Source organism: Gossypium raimondii, chromosome 1 (assembly GCF_025698545.1).
Source record: "Gossypium raimondii isolate GPD5lz chromosome 1, ASM2569854v1, whole genome shotgun sequence".
Taxonomy (NCBI): Eukaryota; Viridiplantae; Streptophyta; class Magnoliopsida; order Malvales; family Malvaceae; genus Gossypium; species Gossypium raimondii.
In genome coordinates this window covers 40,061,988-40,071,544 of record NC_068565.1, presented here as the reverse complement: position 1 = coordinate 40,071,544, position 9,557 = coordinate 40,061,988, and the positions used below count along the sequence as shown (strand labels likewise).

Below are 9,557 nucleotides of genomic sequence, written 5' to 3'. Positions count from 1 at the left end.
TCTCCAACCGGGGTTATATGTATTCGAATAGGATTTTTACCCCTATTTTCAGTGTAGTTCACATTCTCGGTAGGATTATTAATGTAATAGAAGAGCGATTTGTCACCTCCATAAAAAGATGGTGCATTTTTCTTAGCTTCTATTCGGTTGATTCTATCCATCAGTTGTTGATATCTATCATCCTCCTGAACAGTCTTCATCGTGTATGGTCTTTGGCTGTATATGTATTGCTTAGTTGGCCACTAGAAAGAATTCATCGTAATACTTTCTATCAATTCATACGCATCCTCGTACATTCTGTTCAGTAAGGCTCGTCCAACTGCTCCATCTAATCCTAACCTCGAATGTACATCCAACCTATTGTAAAAGATTTGCAGTCGTAACCACTCAGGCAATCCGTGGTGTGGGCACTTCTAAATTAGCGTCTTAAAATGCTCTCATGCTTCGCGAAAGCTTTCTCCTTCTAACTATTTGAACATCGAAATTTCCCTTCTTAGTTGAACCGTCTTGCTAATGGGAAGAACTTTGGTAGGAATTTCCCTGCAAGTTCACCTCATGTCATGATTGATCCTAGTGCCTGTGAATCTAGCCAAGAAAATTTGTTATCAATTAATGAAAAGGGAAACAACTGAAGACGAATAACGTTATCAGTGACCCCATTGCATTTGAATGTATCACAAAGTTGGAAGAACTATTTTAAGTGCTGGCTCGGATCATTTGTCATTGTTCCATGAAATTGCAAGTTGTTCTGGATCATAACTGGTTTAATCTCAAAATTATTGGCCGTGACAACTGGCCTCGTTATACTCTCTTGAATCATATTCAGATTTGGTAGCACATACTCTCTTAGAGCCTCTCATTACGACCATATTTAGATTTGCGGGTAGTTGTGGTGGTGGTGGATCTTCTAGATTGTTAGTCTCATCAAACAACAGATTCTCACATGGTACGTTACCTATAATAGGTGGTGGATCTTGCATTTGCTGTTGCTGTTATTGTTGTTGCTACTGTTGTTGTTGTTGCTGTTGCTGTCAATGATTTCTTTGGATTATTCTCTCTGGATCTGTGACTGGCTCTATAGGTATTCCCCTACTACGATTCATACACTAAACCCAAAAAGATAAGATTAGTATAACAATAAAATTAAATTCGTAACTACAACCTAAACATTTCCTAATTATTCTATTATTATGCAAAAATTAAAACTAATATAATGACGTTGCCTCCTTGGCAACGATGCCAACAACTTGACTGCCTCCGGATGTACCAATGTCTAAAGTAGAAATCATGCACAAAAGATGTGAAAAAAAGCTATCCACAAGTATACGAACCAGGTTGTAATATAGTTACACCAAAGTAGGTAAGTACTTCGAGGATTGTACCCAAGGGAGACGAGCACTAAATTAATTCTAATTTAAACATAAATAGATCTAATTAATACTTTAAACGAATTATAGTCCGAAGAATTAAATGAAGGATTTTTGGATAAGTTATAATAAAAATATTTAAAAAGGAAATAAAAGAAAATTAAATAAACGAAAAGCAAGAAATCAAATAATAAAATATATATCAAATCTGGGCATGGGTGATTAACTCGCTTTGGTAACTGTAATCTATTGTCATCTCGAGTTTTTTTTTTGTTTAATCAACTAGTCAATACCCCAGTAGGATCTTCCGATACGTCCACTGAAATACTGAGTTAACAAAAACTACTTATCTTCTGACCTCACAGTCCAAACCGGTTCAGGGCCAAGGTGTTTATAGACAGGTCATACCAATTTTTGGTTAATTCTCACCTTGATGAGCTCCTAGGACAGTCAGGCCTAGGGTTTAGGTTCTTCCTTTCCTGAACAGCTGATCCGTTAAAAATCCCTACAAAAAAATTAATTATTCATACTTCCACTCACTAATTCACGAATCTAATAAACAATGTAAACTTGAATGAAAGAATAAACATAAAGAACAATTTCAAGAATACAGTTTAGAAGAAGCCTGATTGTATTGAATTTAAGCATTGAATCCTTACAGAGTTTGAGAATAATTTCAGAGTTTGATTTCTCCCCAAAAGTAAATAACAAGAACAGGAATAAAAATCTAAAACCTAAAATAAGGGAAAAACTAAAGACTAAATTAAAGAGAAAACTATACAATAGAAAAAGGTGTTCATAACATGTGTTAACTGAGCCTATTTATAGACTTAGAATGATCATCATCCTTAACCCTAGTTTAGCTAACATTCTCGAGCTTAAAGTTGGATTGTACGGACCAAAATGCCCCTAGATCGTATTAATTTCCTATATAGAGGTGATGTCGCGACACATTAGGTCTTGTGTTGCGACATCGAGGGTAGTATGCTTAGCTTCAAGGTGTCTTTAGGGGTATGTCGCGACATCCTTAGACTGTGTCGTGACATTGAAGGCAATTTTGTACTTTTCTTATTCTACTCCCTATGTTGCGACATCACATGCTTCGTGTTGTAACCTAGCGACCAGTATCGCATTAAATGCGTCTTCTAATGGTCTCATTCACACTCACAAAGTGTATTAGCTCTCCCTTAAGCCTCATGCGGCCCCTAAGGTCAATAAAGGACTCGAATAACACAATTTATTGAATTGAAGTAAATGTAAGAAATCTTAACTAAATTCCAACTAAAATGCTCGTATTCAAGCTTCTCAAATGCGACAACCAGTTTAACCTACTACACTGTATAACATTAGATCAGGCACGTCACGTGTCATTGCCTACTTGCTCCATCAGTCACATCATCACTTAACTATAGAAATGGAAAGTTAGTTTTAATGGAAGGACCAACTTACTCTTTAATCTAATGTATAAGGATTAATTCGTCCATTTTTAATAGAGGAAACAAAATATAATCCACCTAGTAAAACACAAAGTTTGATTCAACATCATATATATATATATATATATAATAAACAATGTTTTTCACCTCTTGTATTCCTAGTTATTTCATTACATTTAAAAGTTTTAACAATAATTACCTTTGTTATCATAAGAAATATGAAAAGTTTGAAATATATTGTTAAAAATAGCAATAAGTATGTAAGTCTAATTTAATTTCTTTAAAAATATTTAATTGTATTTTAAAAAATTACATTATAATTGTAATGTTCTACAAAAGATAAAACTTTACATTTGAAAATAAAAGATTGTGTGTTGGAAATCATATAAATGGTTTGTTAATATGTGTGTTTATTTCAACATTGCTTCCCATTTTTTATGATTGTTCACAACTTTAATAAAGTAAAATGTTGTAATGTATGCACCAAAGTTTATATTATTTATATCTTTATGTTCATATTTGTTTCTATACAATTGAACTGTACTATTTTGGATCTATAAATAACACATTATTTTACTTTTATATCATACTAGTTTTTTACTTACGATTTCACTATTTATATTTTTTTTATATTTAAGCGTTTCCTTATATTTAATAACATAAATGTTTTGGATATATGATATTAAAATAATAATAGATTCGTATATTCATAAAAAAATCAAAAGTAATATTGTAACATCAAATACATTACGTGTTTATAATTTAAAGAAAAATGTGATGTTATCTTTATTCTATTTGTTCATAAATTTGATTGATTGAAATTAAAATGAATGTACTTTAAATAATTAAATTCATAAAATTTTCTCATTTAATTAAAGTAAATATAATAAATAAAAGTCAAGATATATTAAATGTGTACTCATTAATTTCTTTCAATGGCCCGAATTTCAGTTAAATATTTTTAATATATATATATATATAAATTTAATTATAAAAATATACATATAATAAAGTAAAATGGGCTTATATGAAAAAAAACCTTTAAGAAAGTGCAAAAAAAATTGATTAAGCCCTTATATTCAATTCGCATTCAATTAAGCCCTGTCATTAACTAAAATAATCAATTAATCTCATCTGTTAACGTTTTACCATTGATCACATTGATCGTTAAAATAAATTGATGGATGAATTAAATGGTGACACGTGAAAACTTTGGTTTAATCTAATATTTTTCCCATAAAAATATTCAAATTGATATAAACTTACTAAAATTATAAAAATTATAAAATATTAAAAAACTTATAAATATTATAAAATATAAAAATCTAATAAATTATAAAATTACAAAATTAATAAAACTTATTTAAAATATTTAAACTTAAAAACTTATTACAATTCTTAAAAGATAATAAAAATGTAAAAATATATTTAAAATATTAAAGTTGATATAAACTTAAAAAAAAAACAACATTAAAACTTGGATTGGACTAGTGAAACTAGAATCAACAAGGCTATTAGTCCAAGGAAAGCATTAGACAGATTTTTTATTTTTTAATATTTTTATTAAACCAAAATTTTATTATCCAACTATTAGCATATGTCAGAGTGAACTATTCTAACCAAGGTTTTCAGAATTAGATCGATGATCGAATCGATCAGGCCACTGATTTACTAGTTTGACTGATCTGTCCAATTCAATTGAATAAAATATTAAAAATTAAAAATTATTAAAAGAATCGGTTCAACCATCCTAGGTCAACCGATTTAATGGCTTTCTTTGGACTAATACCCTTGTTGATTTCAACCATCCTAGGTCAACCGATTTAATGGCTTTCTTTGGACTAATACCCTTGTTGATTTCAATCTAATCAGTCCAATCGACTGTTCCGACCTAGTTCAAGTTTTTAAGATTTTTTTTATAATTTTATATCAAATTTAATAATTTTTATGATTTTTATAGAATTTTAATACATTTTTATAAAATTTTAAATATGTTTTATTAATTTTAGTTTTATTAATTGATTGTTTTATACGAAAATTGTTAATGATGAGCTTAATTGATTATTTTAGTTAATGACACTAACTTCATTGAGTGCTAATTTAATATAGGAGATTAATTGATTTATTTTTTACATTTTTAAGGATTTTTTACATATAAACCTATAAAATTATATATTTTGTTAATTTAATATTTTAAATCATTAAAATGAAATAGAAGTGCAACAAAGTTCTTTTACCAAAGATTACAAGATTCCTTTTCATTACCTAAAATGAGGTAAAATAATATATTTGCTTGCTTTAAAAAATAAAGTGTAAATTAAAATAATATTTAGCTTATTATATTATTAAACAATAAACTTTATTATTAAAAGTCAATTCTAAAAATGGGCCCCACTTCCAAAATAACTAAAAAAGAAGAAGAAGAAATTTAAAACTCAATATTTTTGTATGTACATCCATTCATTATAGGATATGTGTCATTTATTGGCGACAAAACGTTAATGAAGCACTAACAACTTGATAACAAAATTCCTACGCTTTAGAAAATCCGTCACCACCATCGTTTGTAGGCATGCTTAGAGGCTTTGACCCCGATTACAAACACTAAAGACCAAGATGTTTAAACTATGAGGAGTGTGAAGTCTTTGGATTTTGGCATAAAGTCCGATCCACCCAATTTCACCTATTTGGAAAGGGGTCGGCAATATATTCAAATCCATACTTCATCCAGCTTTTCGATCCCTCTAAACAAAAGAAATCTGAATTATTTATTAGAAATTGTGGTGATGTATGTGTAAAGTAGTGCAATACGTTGTTAATTAATTGATCAATGTTATGTTAGAGACAATCACATGATCTATTAAGCTTTTTTTTGGCTTTAGTCCCCGTTCTGATAGCCTGCAATGTTTTGATTATAATATTAATTAGGCAAAATTTGATAACTAGGAAAGAGAGTTTTGGAGCTGAAACTCAGACAAAATTGCCAAGTGGTCCTATATATATTGCTTGTCTGTTCATGAACATGTCACGTTCCTTCATATTATTAACATGCTTTCTCACTACCTAGCTGGGTTTGCGAACAAGCCCTTTTAAGAATGTTATACCAACATATAATTATACATTAAAACTCAAGATTCATGTGGTCGAAAGGACCCAACACATTAAGAAATAGCAGTTGGCAACAAGTGAAGCATCAAGCCATAGCTTTCATCATACAATTTTTACAATAAGAAAGGACTAGCAGTACCACAGTCCTGCCCTTACTAAGGTTGCTGGCCAAGAACAATGAACCAATCTCTATTTACTCTTGGGCTTCAGCCAGCGCCCCCCCCTCCCCCCCAAAAGTGAGGTGTATGTAATGCCACAAAACTCCCGGTATGAAGACTGGTTCTGTTTTGGGCTGATACTGTTTTGGGATGTGCATAGTCAATTACTGAGGAAACTTGGAAATGAATTTGTTAACGAATGAACATATGAAGTTAATTAGTTATTTGGAGGAAAAAAAAAACAAGAATGCCATGAAGAGGAGTGTAGAATGTAAAATTTTGGAGAAAGGGCTAAATCATTAACTTTGAAAAGTATGGCTAAATGCAATTTTTAGATTAAGAGTGATTATTTGGTATGAAAACGACATAGAGTATGTACTAACATGATGAGGTCAATTGGACTAAATTGAATAAGAGTCAAAAGTATAAAGACTATATTATAGTTTTCCCATTTTCACTATAAAACGGGCATAAGCGTAAATATTACCACAAGTATATAAATATTAAAATAAATTATGATTCATGAAGTTCGGATAATTTTAAGTGTTAAGATTGATGAGAAGGAAGAGTAATTTGTAATTCAGAAAGTAAAATTTTTGAATCAATGAGAATACTATTTATTATTCATTATATTACTCTCTTGGGATAATTCAAGTGATGTGTAAGTATATACAATCGTTGACAAGTAATAAAGTGATAAATATATAGAATCGCTCCACAAGGATCTGTATAGACAAAATATTATAAAATAAGACTTAGAAAATTGGTAGTGAAAATAATTAAGGGTGAATTAGACTAACTACTTTGTTTAACTAAAATTACCTAAGTAAAATTAAATGAAAGAGAAACACGATAAAAGCAACAATTCACAAAAACAAATCTTAATGACATAAATGTGTTAGATTAATTATCTTCTTTAACTATGAATTATTAAAACCTAGTAATGATGTTACAGAAAAATTCATGGCAACTCGGCTATTCATTAACCCATGAAATCATACTTATTAAATAAATAAATTTTTCTAACACAAGTCTATGTTAAAAGAACTTAGTAATTCTCATAAGCGGTCATTCATATAAAGTGAGGTAACATAATATTTCTATGTTGAAACAGTTTAATCCCATTAATTTTAGGGTTATGTAAGTTAATAATTTTTTCAATATTATTACTAATTTGACCTATTTTATCATAAATAAGATCAAAGATGCACCAATCGATAGTGTGTCATTAATTACAATCTAGGTCGACACGTGTTAAACTAAGCTTTATTTGATAAAATGTTTTGATATAACAAATTGAAATATTTTTGAATAAAAGTTAAAATTGAACAAAATTGAAAAATGATTTGTTAAAATTGAAGCCTAAGAATTAAAACTTTGAATATCCACTTTGAACTCTTAGAAAATTTTTAAACATCTTTAAAATCAAATTAAAATGATTTTCACTTAGTAAAATGATTTTAACAAATCAAATAATTTTCAAACAAGTAAGCGATACTAAAATGACATTATATTTTCACAAACTCATTAAGTATCGATACCATTTTATTAAGTATCGATATTTTTTGAAATACCGATACCCTGTCTTATAAACGATACTAAAATAGTATATTGTTTCTTACAAAACTTACAAAGCATCGATACGGTATTGATACATTTTAATAAAGTATCGATAAAATTGTTTTGGCATCGATAACAAATCTCCAAGGGTCACTGAATTTAGCATTTATTGAAAAAATTATCGATACCCTTTTATATAGTATCGATACTCAGTGTTGTAGGTGAATTAAATACTCTGGTTTTTACATCCCAACGACTCTATTCATGACACCAACAACCTCAACGGTTGGAAATCAATTAGGGGGTATAAATACCAACATCTAAAGTTCTTAAAACAACAAAAAAAACACTTTCAAGCAAAAATCATCAATTAAACAACCTTTGAGCTTACTATTTCCATATTCTTTTTACATACACTTGTGAGATTTACTTCTATTAATTTGCTCAAATGTATATCATTGTATTTGAGCTTATTTTGCAAACATTTTGATCTTGTAAGGATTATTTCTTTATTTGCTTATTTGTATTTCCTTGAGAGGATTTGTGTCTTAAGATTTAGGGTAGAAATTTCAAGGGAGTTGTAAGGTTAAACCTTGTCCTCAAAGGTTATCAAATTAGTGAAATTGGGAAAATCCTTAATTGTAGAAAGCTAAGGTAGTGGAGTAGGAAATTGGGGCCAAACCAATCTAAGTTATCGTGTTCATCTTTCAATTTCTTTCTAGCTTTCTCAAAAAAAGAAAAATTATAAGCCAATTTGCCCCCATTTTGACAATTTCGGTTTGATTTATCGAGCTAACATTACGTAAGTAATTCAATTGCACCCACACATTCGTAATGCACAGGTAACATGTCATGATATTATCTGACTGAATGAACAACCAAAACACATAACATCATTAACAACATTTTAATAAATCTAAGCTAAAGAACATAATCAATCTAATAACAATAAATTTAAGTCATTATGATTAAGTTAAAAACATAAAAATATTTGACAAACATGTTCATCAATGCAAAACAACATAAATAAAAAGGAAGAACAAGAAGACAAATCCAGTGTTTTTTTGCTTGTGCTCCATTTCTTCTTTCTTTCTGCTTCGCTCGTTTTGCACAAATCTCCTTAGGAATGCTGAAATTTTGTTGCCCAACACGCCTTGGAATTACCTCTCACACTTTCTATTCTTTTCTCTCAAATGGGAAGTAGGAAAATGGAAGAGAGGAGAAGAGAAGATGAGTGAGTGAGTAGTGATCAAATATGGCCTATTTATACACAAAGGGAGTGGCTATTTTTAGCAAATTTAAGCTTGAAAATCTCTCCCCATGGCCAACCCTTGCTTTAAGGTAGAGTAGTTGATGACTTTGCTAAATTTAGCTTGGTACATGAGAGAGAAAGCTTAAAAATGGAAGGGGTTTGAATGAAAATTTGAGGGAGTTTTGTGGTTGCTTTTTTTTAAATATTTTAATTAAATTTAAATGGCTTATTTGGGCACTTGATGGATGGTTGGACCTCTCTTCCTTAATGGACACTTTTTTGCTCTTATCTCCTTAGCAAATTGTCCAATTTTTCTACCCAATTTCTGAGTTGGGTCAAGCATGTCTCATGATCTATTAATCCCTTAATTGAGGTGTCCAAAGCTGATTATTAATCAGCCTTCCTCTCTATGGCTTGTGCTTTAGGGATGCTACAGCATTTGAGCTCCAAAAGGTTGACTTCCAAGACCGTTTTTTCTTCAAATGCACCAAACTGATTCAAATTGACAAATTTTTGTAAGTTTAGCATATAAATAATTAAAAATAGAGATTTTTCTTTAATCTTGTCCAACTTAGATATTTTATAAAAAATACAAAAATATGATAAAATAACACTTGGAATTTGCATGAATTATTAGTAAAAAAGGCTAAAAATCTATATATTTTGGAGTTATCAA

The 9,557-nt window shown here is 29.7% G+C and overlaps 1 non-coding gene across 1 annotated transcript; it reads left to right on the top strand.

Moving 5' to 3' along the window:
* Positions 1 to 393: 393 nt before the first annotated feature.
* Positions 394 to 500, top strand: LOC128032703 (small nucleolar RNA R71). The gene has a single exon (XR_008188980.1). It is a non-coding gene; the product is annotated as a small nucleolar RNA R71 (small nucleolar RNA).
* Positions 501 to 9,557: the final 9,057 nt, after the last annotated feature.